This window comes from Nuphar pumila, chromosome 3 (assembly GCF_984573655.1).
Source record: "Nuphar pumila chromosome 3, dmNupPumi1.hap1.1, whole genome shotgun sequence".
Taxonomy (NCBI): Eukaryota; Viridiplantae; Streptophyta; class Magnoliopsida; order Nymphaeales; family Nymphaeaceae; genus Nuphar; species Nuphar pumila.
Window position 1 is genome coordinate 49,643,075 of NC_143251.1, and position 21,469 is coordinate 49,664,543.

General features: G+C 38.8%; 1 long non-coding RNA gene across 1 annotated transcript in view; it reads right to left on the reverse strand.

Annotated features, from left to right (window-relative positions):
* Positions 1-434: 434 nt before the first annotated feature.
* The window catches only part of LOC149842855 (uncharacterized), a 41,700-nt gene continuing 20,665 nt past the window's right edge, over positions 435-21,469 (reverse strand). The window contains exon 2 of the long non-coding RNA XR_016431094.1: positions 435-775. This is a non-coding gene — a long non-coding RNA (uncharacterized LOC149842855). The remainder of the gene's footprint in view (positions 776-21,469) is intronic.

The window sequence follows — 21,469 nt, forward strand, 5'->3', positions numbered from 1 at the left end:
CTCAAATCTTATGGGTCCAACCAAGTTAACTAATTGGACCTCCTTCAGTAAGTCCAGATCCTACTGGTCAGATATAATACCATGCCTATTGACAACCCTAGTTTTCCCAGTCAATTAAATACTCAATCAGGTTCACCAAATCAGAGATTTATTAGTGCCCAAGACTACACCATACTTAAGCGGCCTCGCCTAATGTGCACTGAATCAGGTACACATAATTACCCAGGTTTGAAACTGTAGAAGACAGAAATAAGATCAATCCGATTAACACCTGGGCTAGGTTTGAACTGGGGCTAAGTCAAGTGTCACTGGACCAAACTCAACCCTAATATTGTGCCTGTGTTTTAAGAAAAATACACAGTTTGCCTGGGTCGGATCCAGGCTATCATAAGCTGTCGGGTCACATACAGACTTACAGACCAGTCTTGAGAAACCACAAAACCATACTCTCTTCTTTTTCTCTTTCAAATTGCCAAATCACAAATACCAATAATAGTGTATCATAACAGTTTCAACTAAAAGCACTCCATCTATTATTATCTATGCATCATAAAACAGCAACCTAACATAGATCAGACCCAAGTGCTTCAAGCTATTAGGCTTAGCATTCAACAGGAAGACAAGTTCTCCATCTGCATCAAGCCAGTGATGGATTTATTACCACCAAGTTCACCAGAAGCATCAATTGAACCATTAACATCTTTCTTTGTAATATCAATAGATGAGGTTGAAATAAGAGCAGCAGAACCCTTCTTTAGCTTCTGAAGAGTAGCTTCTGCAAAACACTTGAATGGGTTAAATATGCAGATATGCTATTTTGAATTATGAAATGAGCCCACCAATGTTAAAAGGACTATTGTACATATATTCCCGAGGAAAATCTGCTCTGCAAATAATTATACATGGCATACAAATTCATACACATGAAAACTCTGATAGCTCAAAATTTTAGCACTGATTATTTTTTAGTTGCATCACATAGACAAGATACTTCTTTGGAAGTTGTAGCCAACCCAGGTGAACTGTCTTTTTTAGGCAGTGCAAAATAAAAATTTCATGGAAGAAAACAGTGCACAATGTGCAGCATCAGTCAGTCACCAAGCCAACAGAGTGATTGGTTACAAGATAAGAGCCACAGAATTCAAACCTTCATCTTTGTTTCATAAATGCCAAATTAGACTGCTAGGATTTTTAAGCAGCAATAAGTTTTAGACAGGTGCATTGGTCTCCAATTTCACTCCATGGTTGGCATGCCAAAAAAGTTAACATCTCCATAAAAAATTTTCAATTCAGCGAACATCACATGGTTACAAGTATTAAGTATCTGATCCAGGTACAAAAATGATTAAAAAAAACTCAAAAAATACATCTATAGGCCTGATTTTAAATCAGCCTACCCTACCTTGGCTGATTAAAGTTCATTTGGACTTGGTTTAGTAAGCTAACACTCTAAGCTCAAGCTTTGACTTCAAGTTCATTATGTCAGCTAAGCTTAACCTCTCTCTCTCTCTCTCTCTCCATATATATAGGGTCACTAGAGTATGTTAAACCAGAATGTGAACTAAGCATTTCCGACACTTTTTTTGCAAATCCAACCTTGCAGATAAATTCAGTATGGTACATTTGCTAGGAATAGACTGGATCATGCATTTTCGATAAAAAAATTGTGATTTTTGGATGCTTGAATATTTTGCAAAGATTCTGAGCCATGATTTTCAAGCTTTAAAAGATCCTTCTCATGCATCGTAATCAGATGATCTAGGAATCTGTTTCTATAAAACTAAGCATCTAGATAACATCCCTACGGTGAAATTTAAGAGAAAACATTAAAAATCCCATGAAAATCTTGGTTCATACTCCATTTCACATATTTCCAGTTAACATATTCTAGTTATATATATAGTAATTATAGGGTGCTCCCAGAGCACCTACTCCTTGATTACAGCCATTGGATCGGTGATAATGAGAGTTAAATATTGCATGTCTTACATTATTGTTGCTGGAAACTAAAGCAAATGAGAAGGTGAGAGGCAGTTTCCAAAGCTGAATATTAAATGAGTTATTGATTTTTGACTGAGGATCAGGTGCAATGTGATTGCACATCTTTCAAAACCATGTCCATGTTACCATTATCTACAGCCTTCTCTGATTGTTCTTGTTTTTGTTGCCTTTCTAATTTCTTTCCAGCTATATATTCTCTCTGCTGACTGTGGCAGGAACCCTAGTGCATCCCTTACATTCACCTTTGAGCTTTGCAACGTCTTGTTTAAAATGACTTATGCCACCGTGTATTTGACAAAAATTGCAACGAACAAAAGAGCTCTCTGTCTCAGAGATCCTTGAACAATATTGCCAACCAAGATCTTTTTTCCATGCCATTCTAATTCCACAATATAATCTATTGAAAACAAATAAAAAACAAGAAAAAACAAAACAAAACAAAACAAAACAAAACAATTAATAAGGTAAAATATATAAAATATCATGCAATCTAAATAAAACTAGAAATACAAGCTTGCATCAAAACATACCCAAACTTCTTGTTTTGGGTATCTCCCCCAAAATTCCCAATACTCCAATCTTCTTTTTTTATGTCAAGCTGTCAAACTTTAAATAAGAAAAAAAAGTTAAAAATAAGTAAAATGAATGTATTATCTAATTGTAATATTTATGTTCACAAAGATGGTAAAATCATATAGTTATACCCCAAAATTTCATCATCATAATTTGCTTTGCAACAAACTCTTCAGAATCCGTCCAACACCAACAAGTTGAGTGCAAAGAAACACTCTAAGTATCAGCAAAAGTACCATAACGTTACATTCAAATAAAAGAACAGAAACAAAGATACCTTGACACAGAATTCCTATCCATATAACCCTTTTCCCAAGGCTTCAGCTATTTATTGTTAAGATGTGCTTCTAATATATATATTTATATGTATATATATATATATATATATATATGTATGTCCATACGTATATAAACCGAAATACCCATTAGGGGTATTTCAATTACCTTGTAATAGAAGTCAACTCATTAGGGGTTGACTGTATAATTTTTATTTTTTATTTTTTGTATTTTGTTTTTTTTGTGTAATCGATTGGGACAACTTCAAATGTGACCGTTGGGAGCAGCCCAATCTCTCTCACTTGTTATAAAGAGGGCCTTAAGCCCTTATATGTTTTCAATGCTTTCTTAAAGCATTTGTGTAATACAAAAGCATTTATTGTTATTCTCTTGACCCTTGTATGGTGGTGTGGATTGATCAATTGGTATTTTTTGTGGGTTGGTTGTGTTTTTGTAAGCCCATAAGAGGCACTTGTTTGCTTTTTTTATTTTCATTATATGGTATCAGAGCTTTGGTGCTCTTGGATTGTGATTCATTCGGAAAGGCCAAGAGGAGGATCGTGAGATTGGTGGAGCATCGGTTCGTGGGATCACTACATTGGGAAGCGTATCATCAAAGTTCTCTTCTTCAAAATTCTTGCTACCTTCCTTTTTCTATCACTTTCTCTTGCACTCACTTCTCTCTCTCTTTCTCATTATTGTAAAAATGGAAGATGAAATAAAAGTCATCTCCATTACGATGAGACTCAATGATACTAACTATGTGATGTGGGCATCCATAGTAAAATATAAAATATAGAAAAAAGGTCTATGGGGTTTGGTTGATAGCAACGAAAGAGAGCTTAAACTTATACTTACCAAGATGGAAAATGAAAAAGAAGTAGCTCTTCAAGGAAAAAAGATATCTAAGGCAATCACCGAATATGAAAAAAACCGGAAAGAATGGAGGATGGATCATTCCAATATAATTGTATCTTAAATATATGCATAGTCTCGAGGATATTGATCACATATGCAATATACAAAATAAGGTGAGAACTATGACCTAAGGAGAGATGAGCATTAGAGAATATTACAATGCACTCTCTCTTCTTTGAGATGAATTGGTTCTTCTAGAGCCAAAATGGCATTGCCCCCAAGATGTAGAACTCCGTAAAAAATAAATTAAAATAGAACATTTCTATCAATTTGTTAATGGGCTTAAACTCAAATTTGAAGGAATCAAATTGGCATTTCTTCGTAGAAGAGGTATACCTGCCATAGTTGAAACTCTTGAAGAATTAACTATGGAGGAAAATAGGTTGAAAAAAACATCATCTTTAAAGGATGAAGAATTTATGTTTGCTATGTCAAAGCCCAGAAATCACACAAGAAGTTATAAGCCTCCTCACTTTGAAAGAAATAATGAGAATGGAAGAAATTCCAATGACTATGGAAGAAGTCAAAATGATAAAAGAAACGATCATGAATAAAAGAAAAGTGGCAAACTAATATGTTACCATTGCTATAAGCCGAGTCACATCAAGCCTTTTTGCCCTAAAAGAAGGAACAATAATCAAAGAGATGATAAGAAGGTGGCTTCGATGGGACCATCTTTTAAAAGAAATGATGTAGACGATTCCAAATGTATCGACTCATTATCCTTGGCACAACTCATGAAGGCACTATAAACAATGTTAAAAAATCAAGCTTCTTTCTTCTCGGGTGTAGTCATATCCACAAACATTGACCCCGGTAAGACTTCTTGGATTCTTAATTTCGATGCTTCTTTTTATATGACACGAAATGAGTTCATATTATCCGAATGTCATACTAACCCAAATGATTCTTATGTTTCAACTGGAACTTCCTTAAAAGTTAAAAATTTTGGGTCTTTTAAAAAACAACAAACTTTCTTTGTACCAAATATTAGAGTGGTACCAAAATTGAATTTAAACCTCTTATCCGTTTCCCAAATTGCGGATCATAGATATAAAATCTTGTTTTCATTTAATGATTGTTTGATACAAGATCTCCAGTCTGAAAAGCCGATTGGGCGAGGCCATAGAAGAGGAGATCAATATGTTATGGACAATCTTGAATTATTAAAACATACTTTTTGTAATTTTATGAAAAAAAAATATAGAAAATTAGCACGAAAGACTAGAATATCCTAATGTATCAAAATTATATTTGTTTTTATTTCTTACAAGTTATAAAAAATTTGATTGTTTAATGAAGATTGATCCTTGGTAAAATGAAATATGTACCCTTTGGGCTTAGTCATTTTATATCAAAAAATCCATTTAAGTTAGTACATTCAGATGTATGGATACCGGCTCTGGTTATATCCAAAGGAGGAGTATCTTATCATGTTGTGTTTGTGGATGATTATAGTAGACACTCTTGGATATATTTTCTTCAACACAAACCCGAAGTATTTGATTGCTTCCAAAAATTTCATTATCATACAAAGACTCAATTTAAAACCAATATTAAAATCTTTAGAACCGATTCCGGAGGAGAATTTGTATCAAAGGAGTTCAAAAATTATCTTGACTTACATGAGATTAGTCATCAAAAATCATGTCCTTATAATCCTCAATAAAATGGACTAGCCAAAAGGAAGTATAGACATATTGTTGAGACTACTAGAACACTTCTTATATCAAGAAATGTTCTAAAAATGTTTTGGGCCGAAGCCGCTCTTACGACGATTTACTTGATAAATAGGATGCCTTAAAAAACTATTGAAAATATTTCTCCTATTGAAAAATTATTTAAAACATCTCTTGATTATAAAAGGTTGAGAGTCTTTGGTTGTAAATGCTTTGTCCTTACCGACAAAAACGATAAACTTTCTCCAAAAGTTATTCCTTGCATTTTCCTAGGCTATGCCAAAAATAAAAAAGGATATGATGTTATCAAATTAAAAGGAACAAACTATATGTTTTAAGAAATATTACTTTTCTTAAAAACGAAAATGGATCTGATAAAGAGAAAATCCAAGAGCATTGTGACTATTCATTTATTTTCGACCTTTTCAATGAGCATGAAAGATGTGATGACATTCATGATATGCATGAGAGTGACAATGAGGACACTCATAATGCACATGTGAATGTGAATGATGGTCTTGATTGTAATACCTGACAACTTTCAACATTCTTGATTAGTTATAAACTTATAATATCTAAGTAATAGATATTTTGATGACTTATTCTATGATTTTCAAATGCACGGTTGCATTCGCTTCAAAAATTCAAAAAGAACGAAAGTGATGTCATCGAAATCAGAATTCTTATGAGCTCAAGGCATGCCCAATAACACCAAGGGCAAAATCATAATTTTGAAGGCCTATTTTATGAGTTTTGAACCCATAATTGCATTCGTATAAAAAATCCAAGAAAAATGGTTTTGATTTCGTCAAAATCAGAGTTATAATGCATTCAGAACATGCTCGGCAAGTTTTAAGAGCAAATTGGTAATTTCAGTACTTTTTGGTGTTCGCAGCGACCTATGGGTCATGGTCGTCCATACCCTGGTTGACCAAGCCCAGTCAAATATATATAAATATTTATGACTTGTACAAAATATCATTTTTATAAATAAAATTATTGTTTTGAATTTAATTGAAAATTAACTAAAAGATAGGGACCTAGTTTGTAAAAACTAGATCCCAACTAGGAGTTGGAATCCAACCAAACCAAAACTAGGTCTGGCTGGATGCCTATATTAGATCAGACATGGTTCTCACCCCAGACTCAGATCCAAATCCCCTCCCCTTGCAGCCCATGGTTTTCAAAGAATAAACAAGTGTTAAACAATTTAACACTTGTTTGGCTTGGTGTTGCCACTTGACAACACCAAAGCTCCTCTCCTTCCCTATAAATAGAGGCCTTCACCCCTTCCCAACCCCTGATTCCAGCCTTCTTCCCCTCTCTTCCCTCTCTCCTAGCTGCACCACCATTTTGGTGGTTGCCACCCTCCTTAGCCTAATCTTGTTTGGTCTCCTCTAGCCTAACGCTCCGCCTCGGTTCATGTAAATCGAATTCACCTCCATCGACGTACTTACGCATATGTAAGGATCGCTAGAAATTCTCATTTAGAGGAAAATTTCCCCAGGATATTTTGAAATTTTTTTGTCTCTTATCGATAAGCTCTACAGTGTAGGTTCCTATACTAAATGCTTGTAGTTCAATGTTAAAATTCATATTTTTGTTGCATTTGTACTTGTGTATGATTTGTTTATCTTTCGATAACCTCATGTGTTCGATATGCAATATAAAATAATATATATATATATATATATATATATATCAAGGAAATATGTGTGTATCCATATTTATGTGAATATAGAAATATATATGGATTTTATTGAAAAATATCTCATATGTTTGTATTTTCCAAGAAAATGTGCTATCATTTGTTTATGGAGAAATAGATTGGATGTGTGCTTGTATTCTTTCGCTACGCATAAAATAATAAGTTTATTTGCATGCCTTGGTTTACGTGTATTAGATGAGCTTCTGACTTGTATTACGAGTTTTCAAACCTGTATTATGAGCTTTCAACCTGTATTATGAACTTTCAATCTTTATTACGAGTTTTTAACCTGTATTACGGGCTTTCAACCTGTATTATAAGCTTTAAACCTGTATTACAAGTTTTTTAACCTATATTATAAGCTTTCAATCTGTATTACAAGATTTGAACCTCTATTACGAGCTCTTAACCTGTATTATGAGCTTTTAACATATATTATAAGCTTTCAACCTGTATTACAAGCTTTCAACATATATTATGAGTTTTTGACATGTATTATGAGCTTTCAATATATATTATAAGTTTTTAACATATATTACGAGCTTTTACCCGTGTGTACAAGCTTTTTTTTGTATACTTACGAGCTTTCTGATAATACATGTATGAATTACTTTGAATGCATAGGAATTACATATGCTCAAAGTTTAGATATTTCATGTTATGAAATACATATGTTTTGAATTATGTGATAATTCTACTTTTTTGTTAAAATGTTGCATCATATAACTGATGTATGCAACAAATAATTTTGCTCAATAGAACAATGGGTCATGGCACCCTTCTGATTATGTTAGCATGTTGAAATACCATAACATGCATGCATGAATTGGTATGGCTCATGTAGGAGCCTAGGGGTTCAAGGAACCTCGATGGTGTCATTGGGCCCATGTGTGTGTATGATATAAAATGTTGCATTATATAACTGATATATGCAACGAATAATTTTGCTCAATAGAGTGATGGGTCACGGCACCCTACTGATTGTGTTAGCATGTTGAAATACCATAACATGCATGCATGAATTGGTATGGCTCATGTACGAGCCTAGGGATTCAAGGAACTTCGATGGTATCATTGGGCTCATGTGTGTGTATGACATATGAATGATTGATATTATTGAGACATGCTTGTACAATGAGTGGGGGGTCGATGGGAACCCATGAGGTGCGAACGTGCACCAAGCTATGAAAAACACAGACACATAATAAATGAGTGGTCATTTGCCTTCACAAGCAAGTTGCTCAAATGGGCTAAAGGCGCTAGAGTAATACCGAATGGGTTGGGTACACACGAATGAAACATAATAGAGTGGTTACCCTAAACAGGTACTTGGGATTACTAAACCTTGATATCTGCCTATTGTTTTGAGACAAGAAATAATTAATCTCGCTAAAAAGAGAACCCTCATACCCATTCAGAGTGAGCCTACCTTGAAAAGGGTAAGTGTTACAAGCCTCGAGTGATTTTGATATGTTTCTGGGAGCAAGGCATTCCAATGGTCTCCATTCACTCGTAGGTTCTAGATGTCGAGGCTATAAATGTATCCTACGTGATAGATCCCCAACTGCTGCAGTAGTCTGGGATGAATGCATATTGAGTGAGAGTGACCTTTGGGGGAATTCTCTCTCGATTATAAACTGTTATCCTTAGGATTCATTTAGCTAGTCATTCGAAATAATTGAAAATGCATGACATAATAAATCCTCGAATGGTCTAGGCTGATACAATGATGAGTGGCTCTGCGAGTACCCGCAGGAGAATAAATATCAAAACAAAGACTTTTGAATCACATTTTGAGATGAAAATATGCCCTGATAATACAATACTTGAGTGGACATTTGCATTATATTAAATGCATCAATGGTTATCTGTATTATATGATTGAGTGGACATTTGTATTATATTAAATACTTGAGTGATCATTAAATGCTTGAGTGGACATTTGCATTATATTGAATATATAAGTAGAAACTTGCAATAATAGTTGCACAACTCAATAGTAGAGCTTAGGGTTGCAGAACCCTGTAGGCGATGAATTTGTCTGCCAAAGAATAATGTTATGCATAAAATAAAAATATGTTTGATAATGCAATCGGTTAAATATGTTGTTTTTTGTATTTATGATGCAGGGCAGGACCCGATTGGGCCCATCGTGCCACTCGATCCACCACACAGGGCAGATGAAGGACCCCGTGAATATGACTCACTTGCAGGGACGGAGCCACGACGCAGGGAGGTACCCCTGCGCACCTACGTCAGGCGTGGTGGAGCCGCACCCTTTCTTCACCAGCGAGATGGCTCTTGAAGCAGGGACCGATCCGGTACGCAGCGAGGAACGTGAGGAGGCTCGCAGCGAAGATCCGATGCTGCGTGTGATGGATGTACTTACAAAAATCCAAGAAAATATGCTGCGGATGAGCAGGGATGTTGTCAGTCTATCGAAGAGAATGGATGGTTTCGATGAACGACTGGTGGCCCTTGAAGCATCCGGGCCACAACCCCTAGTCGCAGGCGCAGATCGGGTGGATGGCGTAGCGACAGGCGTGAACCCTGTTCAGTCTTCAATCTGTCCGTCGACCCAACTCCAGCACAGTAATGTTCCTTCGCTCCTAACGGCACCAATGCAGACTCCCAATCCGGGTACTTGCCAGCAACACCAGGGAGCCCCGATGAGCAGCACCCCCCTGGTAACAGCCCCACCGTCCAAACCGCGCCTCCCTGTGTTGGGTTCGCAGGTAGGACCGACCCTGCAGGACCCCAGCCGTGTGCAGGAGACACCTGCTGGGCCCGGCGAGTGGTCGCGCGTGCCTGGGGCTATGCTGCAGGTCGACCCAAGCCTGCAGGGTCCCAGCTTTGCGCTGGGCCCACCTATAGGTCCAAACTCGTGGCAGGGCACCACGCACGATGCGCAACACTTGAACCTGGGTCGACAGGGCCCCAGCGTCACGCTGGGCCCAGTTATAGACCCAGGTTCGTCTGTCCGAATCAGGGGAGAGCCATCGCTCCCTCCCGATCCCGCACGGAGAGGCTCCGAAATAGTACCTCTACGAGCGGGAGCGGGCCAGACCCATTTGGAGGGACCTGACATCAGAGGGTCCAACTCGGTTTTTGTTCCAGCAGGGCACAGGCCCGTTTCGTTGGGACCAACCCTTGGGTCCCAAGGAGCAGGTTTGGGTCTAGGCCACCCGTACCCAACCTACCTAGTTGGTTCAGGTGCGCGGGCAACCCCGCACCAAAACCAACCCAATAATTTTGACCTACAAAGTAGATCTCATGCCGACCCTAGCCCATATCGGACCCAGACGGAGCTCCAGTTTGGATTTGAGCCGGGTCAAAACCAGACCCATAATCTCTTGGATCGGGGATCGAGTTCAGACCAAGCCTATTATCCCCAAAACTCGAACCTCGATCCTTCCCATCCATATCTGGGTCCGACGAGTAGTGTAGGAGTGGGCCCGAACCACATCCCATCGGGCGAGTCAACCCATCCATATACCCATCAAGCCCCATACCCATACCGAAACCCAAACCCAAACCAACCTGTTTACCCAAACTTGACCCAAAACCCAATCCAATATCCGGCCCAACTCCATACTCCTAACCCACAACCATATTATACCAATTCTACCCGTCCGGAACCAGAACCTCAACCGAACCCTCCCCCGAACCTTGGACTTCCCGTCATTCCAGTACCACAATACCGACCGCAGATGGTGCCCGCCCACGGGCAAACCCGACCGAGGCAATGTCAGCAGGAACCGGCGCGCCCCGACCGCCGACCCCCCATCGGGAGAGGTCGACAGCACCAACATCCCGGCGAACAATACCGCCATACGGGCAATGAAGCAGCATGGGACGACGACATTTTCTGGAACGAGCATCCTGCAGGAATAGTGGAGCCGCGACAACAGAGACCACCAGACCACTCCTCCACCTATGGCGTGAAATTGGATCTTCCGGAGTTTGCGGGACGATTTGACGCGGAGCAGTTTTTCGACTGGTCTTATGCAGTGCAGTTCTTCTTCGATTATCACACAGTTGCTGAACATCGTCGTGTCTCGTTAGCTTCTACACGATTGAGAGGCCTAGCACAGACATGGTGGGTGGAACTACAACGATCAAGGGAGCGACAGGGATTAGAGCGCGTACAGTCGTGGGAGGAAATGCAAAGACTGATGCAGTCAAAGTTCGTGCCTTCGGATCACGCTGAGCGAGCCTACAAGGAATACCTGACCCTGTGCCAAGGTTCCCGAACTGTAGCAGAGTACACCGCGGAGTTACATCGTCTTTCCCTGCGTGTGCAGATCAAGGAAACGACTCGTCAGCAGGTCACGAGGTACATTTCGGGTCTCCGCCCTGCTATCTCTGATGATTTTAGTTGTGTCACAGTCGAAACATTAGATCAAGCCAGCAGTTATGCCATGAACATCGAGGACAAGCTGAAGCGGAGGCAGGAATATCGGACAACCCGTAATGAGGCCTCCAGCCGACCCAAGCCCAGTTTCCCAACCAGGGGAGCAAGCTCCCCTAGTGATTCAAAACCTAGGACAGACCTTAGCAAACCTGACCAGTCAGGTCCAGCTTTCCACACCCGGTCCAAAGCCAAACCTACTGAGTCGACCCTTCGTTGTTTTAGGTGTCAAGAGTTAGGACATGTCGCGTCCAAGTGTCCGACCATGAGCAAGAACACCCATCTGGTTGAAGGGATTGTCGAGTCTGCAAGTGAGAGTGATAGTGATGACAATTCATTAGTTGAGGTTGAGGATGAGAGGGGAGTTATAGAGTTCGACGGCAACGTCGAAAGTTTGTTGTCCATCCGTCATGTATTGACCACACCCCGAGAATCGGCTCCATCCAAATGGCTAAGGAATAACATTTTTAGGACCCGGTGCAACTGTGAGGGTCACGCTTGTGATGTCATCATTGACACCGGAGCATGTGAGAACATGGTGTCTGAGAGTGTGGTGTCTACCTTGAAACTCAACACCGAAAAGTTGTCCCAACCCTATAAGATGGCCTGGTTCAAGAAAGGAAATGAGGTTCCCATCACTCAGCGTTGCCTAGTCCGGTTTTCCATGGGGGAACACTACCACGATGAGGTGTGGTGTGATGTGGCCCCTATGCATGCGTGTCACATTCTTTTGGGACGTCCCTGGCAGTTTGATCGTCAGACCACTCACGATGGCCGCAAGAACACTTACTCTTTTATCTTTAATGGCCATAAGATCGTCCTTCTACCTATCCGGGAGACAGGTTTCCCCACAGTGGACAAACCTGAGCGAGTCCCCCGACTCGCAGGTCTCTCGTACCGGCTTTTCCTGGACCACTGCCAAGAAGATGGCTATTGTTATGCCCTGGTGGCTAAGCCAGTGATGAGTTCGTCTGTGTCCATTCCCGCGGACGTTGCCCCTCTTCTCGAGGAATTCCGCGACGTTATGCCGGATGACCTTCCTGATGGATTACCTTCAACAAGGGTGGTTCAACATTCCATTGATTTTGTGCCCGGGTCGAGTCTACCCAACCTTCCCGCTTATCGCATGAACCCCTCCGAGCACACTGAGTTGTTAAGACAGGTTCAGGACTTATTGCAAAAAGGTTTTATTCGTGAGAGTGTTAGTCCTTGTGCCGTGCCTGCCTTACTCACTCCTAAGAAAGATGGGTCCATGCGCATGTGTGTCGATAGCCGTGCGATCAATCGCATCACAGTCAAATACCGTTTTCCCATTCCTCGTTTAGATGATATGTTTGATATGTTATCCGGTGCCTCCATTTTCTCTAAAATTGATTTAAAAAGCGGATATCATCAGATTCGTATACGCGAAGGAGACGAGTGGAAAACGGCATTTAAGACACGTGATGGATTGTACGAGTGGTTAGTCATGCCGTTTGGGTTGTCTAATGCCCCCAGTACCTTCATGAACATGATGACCCAAGTCTTGCGTCCGTGTCTTGGGAAGTTTGTTGTCGTCTACTTTGACGACATCTTGGTCTATAGTTCTTCATTGTCTGATCATTTGAGTCACCTGCGTCAAGTCTTAGATATTTTGAGAAAGGAAAATTTGTATGCCAATGCCAAGAAGTGTGAGTTTATGACATCCAGTGTCGTGTTCTTAGGGTTTATTGTGTCTTCCGATGGCGTCAAGGCAGACCCTGCTAAAGTCCGAGCGATTGTCGATTGGCCTACCCCAAAGACTATAGGAGAAATCCGTAGTTTCCACGGGTTAGCCACCTTTTACCGACGTTTCGTGAGAAATTTTAGTACCCTTATGGCCCCCATCACGGAGTGCCTAAAAGGTACTAGCTTTCATTGGACGCCAGCGGCTAGCAAAGCCTTTACGATCATCAAGGACAAAATGACCAGTGCTCCTGTCTTAGCCCTCCCAGATTTTAGTGCAGTCTTTGAGGTTGAATGTGATGCCTCTAAAGTGGGGATTGGCGCCGTCTTGAGTCAGAATCGTAGGCCTGTCGCCTTCTTTAGCGAGAAGCTGACTCAGGCCAGGTGCCAATACTCTACTTACGATGTTGAGTTCTATGCCATTGTACAAGCCCTTCGTTATTGGAGGCATTATCTCATTTATAAGGAATTTGTCTTGTACACGGACCATGAGGCATTGAAGTACCTGAACAGTCAGAAAAAGTTGAGTGCTCGTCATGCCAAGTGGGTCAGCTTCTTGCAGGAGTACACCTTTTCGCTTCGGCATCAATCGGGTACCCTGAACAAGGTGGCTGACGCTCTTAGTAGGAAGAACAGCCTTCTGATGACTATGTCGGTGCAGGTCATTGGTTTTGAGCAATGCAAAGAGTTGTACCCTACGGACCCTGATTTTCACAAAGTCTGGGAAGGGTGCACCTCTTCAGATCGCAACCTCGACCCCCGTTTTTGTATTCATAATGGTTACCTCTTCCGTGGTAACCAATTATGTGTACCCAATTTCTCCCTTAGACTTCAGTTGATTTCTGAATTACATGGAGGGTTAGCAGGGCATTTCGGGCATGATAAGACGTTCGCCCTCTTAGATGAACGATACTTTTGGCCCAAAATGCGCAAAGATGTTGTCAAGTTTATCCAAGGCTGTCATGTGTGTCAAGTGTCCAAGGGTCATCGTCAGAATAGTGGTCTGTACACCCCGTTACCCATTCCTGAACGACCGTGGGAGCATGTATCCATGGATTTTATCGTGGGCCTTCCCCGCACACCACGTCGTTTTGATTCCATTTTAGTAGTTGTTGACCGGTTCTCCAAAATGGCTATCTTTGTTCCGTGCAAGCGCACCACCGATGCCTCTTTAGTCGCCTCATATTATTTCAAGGATGTTGCCCGTTTCCACGGTCTACCTCATACAATCACTTACGATCGCGACACGCGTTTTATGAGCCACTTTTGGAAATCGTTATGGGCCCTGTTGAAAACTAAGCTTCAGTTCAGTAGTGCATATCATCCCCAGACTGATGGCCAAACCGAAGTCGTGAACCGCACCTTAGGAAATTTGTTACGGAGTCTAGTGGGCGAACATGTCAAAACTTGGGATCTCGTATTGCCCCAAGCCGAGTTCGCCTATAACAACTCCATTAACCGTTCTACTGGTAAATCTCCGTTCCAAGTAGTGTATGGTCGGTCTCCCACCCATGTCGTTGACCTAGCCCCTGTATCAGATCTCTCAGCTCCAGCTCCGGATGCCTTTGATGCCGTTGAGTATATGCGTGACGTTCACAGACAAGTTCGGGCCAAACTTGTTGAAAGTTATGAGACCTACAAAGCTTTCGTAGATCAGAGTCGTCGTGATGTCCAGTTCGAGGTCGGTCAACTCGTCTGGGTGTATCTGCGTCCAGAGCGTTTTCCTGTAGGCACCTATAGAAAATTAAGTCCTAAGAAGTATGGCCCTTTTAGGATCCTTCAGCGATTGGGTTCGAATGCTTACCTCCTTGAGCTGCCCGATGATTGGCATATTTCCCCTATTTTCAACGTGGCTGATCTGTATGCTTACTGTGGCAACAAGTCGACAGAGCCGACTTCTTCCCAACCAGGGGAGAATGATGCAGGGCAGGACCCGATTGGGCCCATCGTGCCACTCGATCCACCACACAGGGCAGATGAAGGACCCCGTGAATATGACTCACTTGCAGGGACGGAGCCACGACGCAGGGAGGTACCCCTGCGCACCTATGTCAGGCGTGGTGGAGCTCGCACGCCCCAGAACCAGCTGCAAAGAGATACTGACCCGGGTCGTGGGTCGGATCCAAATCTGGACCCACTACCCGGTCCAGCAAACAGTCTTTAAGAAGCCCTGTCTAGGGTTGCGTGAAGGCAGAGAATATTGAAACTCCAGCCGTCTTCTACCTTCTGCAGTTTTCCTGTTTTTCTTTCTGCCTATTGTTTTCTTTTTTTTCATTCTTTAATTGTTATTGAATTTCCTTCTGTTATTGAAATCCTTGTTGAGTTTAATAAAGAGTTCAGCCACTGTTTCACGGTGGCCATTGTTTCACGCCTTCTCCAATACAGCTGCATCAATTTATCAACGTCATTATTGTAAAACATGTACTCTTCTGTGGAATAAATCTATGCGAAAACTATTGATAAACTGTGACATCTGTGCTGCGTAAATAGATATAAATTGTGGCATCTAAATATGTTTTTAATATCATTTTTTAATGGTAATCTCAATGAGGAAGTTTGCATGGATCCTCCACCTGGTTTAAGTTTAGCGCATGAAAAAATTCTTTGGTTATGAAAAGTGTTGTATGGCCTAAAGCAAGTCCCTAAGGCTTAGTATGATCGATTCAGTAATGTGATGACACAACTTGGCTTTAAATCTTGTTATACTGATATTGCATTGTTTGTTAAGTCTTCTAATGCAGAAATAGTGATATTACTTCTCTACGTTGATGATATGATTATCACGGGAGATGATAAGCAAAGAGTTAGTCATATCAAAGATGTGCTCAAAATCAACTTTGATATGATAGATCTTAATTTTTTATGGTATTTTCTTAGAATAGAAGTGGCTTACTCACCTCATGGTTATTTATTATCGCAGACTAAGTATGCAGCAGAGATCATCGAACGATCAGAACTCTTAGATGAAAAACGAGTTAATACTCCAGAGGTCATCAATGCAAAGATGAAGAAAGATAATAGAGAACCTAAGAAGGATCCAACTCTATATAGACAAATAATTGGAGCTTTGTCTTATCTCTCTATTACTTGTCATGATATTTCTCATGCTATTCATTTTGTTAGTCAATTTCAACATGCTCACAATACAGTATATATGAGTGTTGTAATGAGAACTAATAGATATATTAGAAATTTTATTAATTAAGGGTTATTTTTTTCATCATCTTTCCTGTTAAAAGTTATTGCATATGTGAATGATAGATGCTCAATCACTAGTTCCTGTGTTTTTGTAGGTGATTCTTTAATTCTATGGAGATGCAAGAAGCAACAAAAGGTATCCCTCTCTTCCACTGAAGCAGACCATTAGGGACTGACTATATAATTTTTAATTTTTATTTTTTGTATTTTATCTTTTTGGTTATTCAAAAAATGAGTGTAGCTGAGATGCGGATGCTTAGATAGATGTATGGAAATACAATAAAAGATAAGATTCGAAACGAGATACGTAAGAAGGTAGGTGTTGCACCCATTGAAAATAAGATGCGAGAGAATCGTTTACAGTGGTTTAGACATATTCGGCGAAGGCCTAATGATGCTCCAGTTAGAAGGTTGGAGAAATGAGAAAATATATTAGTTAAAAGAGGTCGGAGTAGGCCTAGGAAGACTTGGATGGAGATGATAGGAAATGATATGAATGCATTGAACCTCACCGAGGACATGGCATTGGATAAAAATGATTGGAGGAAAAGGATTCATGTGGAAGACCCAAAATGAATTTCTTTTTTGGTTCATATCGCTAACCCCAATTGTTTTGGGATGAAGGCATAGTTGTTGTTGTTGTTGTTGTATTTTATTTTTTTGGTGTAATCGATTGAAACAACTCCAACTAGTTGTTGGAGCTGCTTTTAACAGTCATATTTGTGACCGTTGGAAGCAGCCCAACAACCCAATCTCTCTCACTTGTTATAAATAGGGTCTTAAGCTCTTGTATATTTTCAATGCTTTCTTAAGCATTTGTATAATACAAAAGCATTTATTTTTATTCTCTTGACCTGTGTGTGGGTGGTGTGTATTTTTGTAAGCCCATAAGAGGCACTTGTTTGCTTTTGTTCTTATTTCATTACATTTTTATGGTCTGATTTCTCTAAGAATCACAGTGTGCATGCAAATGCATGTGTAAAAATATTGAATTGTTTAAAATGTCCCATATTGAAGTCATTGAGAAAGAAAAGAATGACGCAGTAGAATATAATGGTCAAGATAGTAAATACTCACTAAAAGATAAATAAAAAAGTAACATAAACAAGGTGTTAGTTCCAAATGTGTTCAAAGGTGCTCTAAAAGGTTTAAATTTAATAAACCAAGACTTCTACTAAACGGCTCATATATTTTGGTACTTTTTTAGTGTTTGTGAGATCATGGGGAGCTTGTTAGTCTTCCAATATGGAGAAATATAAGTTTGTAAGTTATAAAGGCTATAATTTATGTTAGTGCAAAGTTTATTCTCCTACATGTAATGAAACAAAGAGTCTTCACACACCTCACTCAAGAGGCAAAATCACACTCACGAATGGTCCAAAGCACAACAACCACTAAGGGCTTATGAAGAACACAATCACAAAGTGCACATGCACAAGTCCACTATGGGAGAATCCAAAAAGCACTAAGGCTTACACAAGCACAAGAGTGCATACAATATCAAAAGAGAGACAACACTTAAAAAATAATAAATTTATTCATCAAGAAGCTTCAAAGAAGCTTACAATACAAGGGGCCTTAAGCCCTTATTTATAGATAAGAAGAGGCCAAGAGGGAGCCTCTAAAATAGACGTTGGGAGGCTCCCAACGGTCATATTTATGACTGTTGGGAGTACTCCCAACAACTATGTGGAGGTATATTACATTAATGCCCTTATACAAAGAAATAAAAAATACAAAAAATAAAAAGAAGAATAAAGAAAAGCTATTTTCTAACTTATACAAAATGACAAAAATGCCCCTGTGGGCAACCTAAATTACATTATTCATTATAGTTAAATATATCTTGAATATATATAACTATATATGAAGTTATACATATAACTTAACGCCCTTGTGAGGAACCGGGGCACATCGAGCCCTATTGCCTTAAGTTCAAACAAAAAAATGAAAAAATGGTGGCGACGGTAGATGCTTCTCAAGAGGACAAAAGTGGAACCATGGAGGTTCCAAATCTATTAGGACCATGACTTTGTCCCAATTGGTGGAGACCTTTCAACCGTTTCTCAAAGGTTCATCTTCTTCCAACACGAGTGTCGAGGTTTCCTATTCCTCAACTCCTCATAACATTACTGGGCTCTTAGATTTCGGTGCTTCTTTTTATATGACTCCCAATGATTCTTTTCTTTTCGATTGTTGGACTAATTCAAGTAAATTCAATGTTTTTGCCACCGATGGTTCCTCTCTTGACAAAAAAGGAATTGAAAATTTCAAAGAATTTTCAAACATTTTTATTTCAAAAGTTAGATTTTTTTCAAAACTGAATTTAAATCTTCTTTCCGTTTCTCAAATAGTTGACCATGGTTGTAATATCTTCTTCTCATCAGACCGATGTTTGGTGCAAGATCTCCAGTCCGGAAGGTATATTTGGGAAAGGCCATAGAAAATGAGATCTCTATTACATGGATTGGTTGATTATTCCCAAGGATACTTTTTGTTATAATGTACAAAAAATTGATATAATTGTGCGGCATCAAATACGAGGACATCCTAGCACATCTAAATTAACCAACGTACTTCATTTAAGAAATTTTTTTAATGAAAATTTGTATTGCACTAATTGCATTCTCGAAAAAATGAAAGTTATTCCTTTTAAAGAGAGGACATTTTTTGCTATCAAACCACTTGAATTACTACACTTGGATGTGTGGGATCCGACACCTATTACCTCAAAAGGTGGTTATATTTATTATGTGATTTTTGTGGATGAATACTCTTGATATACTTGGATTTGTTTTCTTAGGCACAAATATAAAGTATTTGAAACTTTTAACACATTTCACAACCTTGTTAAAAACATATTCAAAATAAATATTTTTATTTTTCGCTCTAACTCAGGGGAAGATTTTATGACAAATGACTTCAAAAAATATTTCCAGACCAATGGCATTTTGCATCAAAGATTTTGTGCCAATACACCCTAACAAAATGGATTGGTCGAAAAGAAACATAGATGCATAGTAGAAACTGCTATAACTCTACTTATTTCTAAACATATTCCAAAAGAAATTTGGGTCGAGGCCACGCCTACTACTGTATATCTCATAGATAGAGTCCCTTCCATTAAACTCCAAAATACTTCTCTTTATAAAAAACTTTATATATTTTTTCCCGATTATTCCATATTAAGAACTTTTGGATGCAAATGTTTGGTTCTTACCAACAAGAATGACAAACTTTCACCTAGGGCTATACCTTGTGTTTTTCTTGGTTATGGTAAAAACCAAAAAGGATTTAGTGGTTTTAAAAATGATAAACTTGATATTTCAAGGAATGTATCGTTCATAGAAAAGGAAAGTTTCTTTGATCTAAATATGCCTAAGAAAGCTAATGACTATTATTTTTTGCAATTGGTTCCTAAAAGTAATAATGAATATTTGAGTATTGATGATGTCGAAGTTGAACCTTAATCCAATATCTAAGGTGGTGTATATGATGACATAGAGGGAAATGAACCAATAGTTATCCAATATAGGAAGAGAGGAGATGATAGGCATCCCAGTGCACTAGAAAGATCTCCAATATAGAAAATCAAGAACCAAGTACACTTAGAAGGTCAAACAGAATCCCTAAACCACGAGATAGATTTGTATCATACAAATCATTTTCTCCCCAATATAGGGCATGCCTAGCTAAGATATTTTTCAAATTTGAACCTATCTTATATAACCAAGCCAAAAACTACCATGAATGGATACGTGCAATGAATGATGAATTATAAAAATTAGAAAATTGCAAAACATGGAAAATAGAAGACCTACCTAAAAGGAAGAAAATCATAAGTTGCACGTGGGTTTACAAAGTAAAAACTAAAAATGATGGTGCCTTTGAAAGATACAAAGCTAGATTAGTGGCCAAGAGCTACTTCTAAGAATATGACATAGATTACAATGAAATGTTGGAACCTGTGGCCAGGATGACCTTAGTTAGAACCAAGGTTCTAAGTATTGTATCGTTATCCATATCGGTTAGGCCCAAAGTAACATCGTATCGTATCGTAAATGTATCATAATTTTTTAATAAAAATTCCAAAAAAATCTAAAAAAAATAAAAAAAATAACATAAATTATAAAAAAATCATATAAAATAAAACAATGATGAATTGCACAAAATACAATCATACATTCACATATGAAGGCAAATACATAATTTAAATTAATAACAAACCATGCAACTGATAATTGATAATGTAAATAAAAGATAACTACATAATTTAAATTTTAAACACAATTAAAGCCTTACATTTAACCATTAAGAGTTCATGATAACTAAAAACATTACATTTAACCAATGTCTTACATGTCAATCTTCATCTCTAAAGTTCTAAACTATAAAGATCTTAAAACTAAACTATCTTCTAGAGCCTATTTGTCAAACATCATGATAGTGTTTCCTCAGTTTTTCATCCAACTGTCGCTCGATGATCTTTTTATGTTGGGTCATTTTTTTTGGCAAGTGGGTCATCATCATCACCATCTTCAGAATCTGGAACAATGGTTGGAAGTCCTTCATCTTTGCATTTTTGCAAAATTCTTCTTAAAATTTCTTATATTTCAGCAATAACCACGAAAAGTTGCAAGAATAAATGGAGAATCACAAGGACATACATTTTTATCTTGATCTACGATATGTTGGCTAAATCTATGCAACCCACCTCTAATAATAGCACCACAAAACAAACATCTCAAATTCAATGGTAAACCTAGTCGCGGTACATCATCAATGCTTTTGCAATATTGCCATGCAGATTTCTAATATGAAATGAACGTAAAGACAGTATCGAAGGATCTAAAATAAAATAAAACCAATTAAAAAACTCAATATGAAGCAAAAAATATGCACCAAATACACATTTCCCCAAAAACACTTAATAAAAAGCAAAGAATAGAGATTTTGTACCTTAATCCACTTCCTTGAGTGAAAAAATGGTGAAAATGCAGT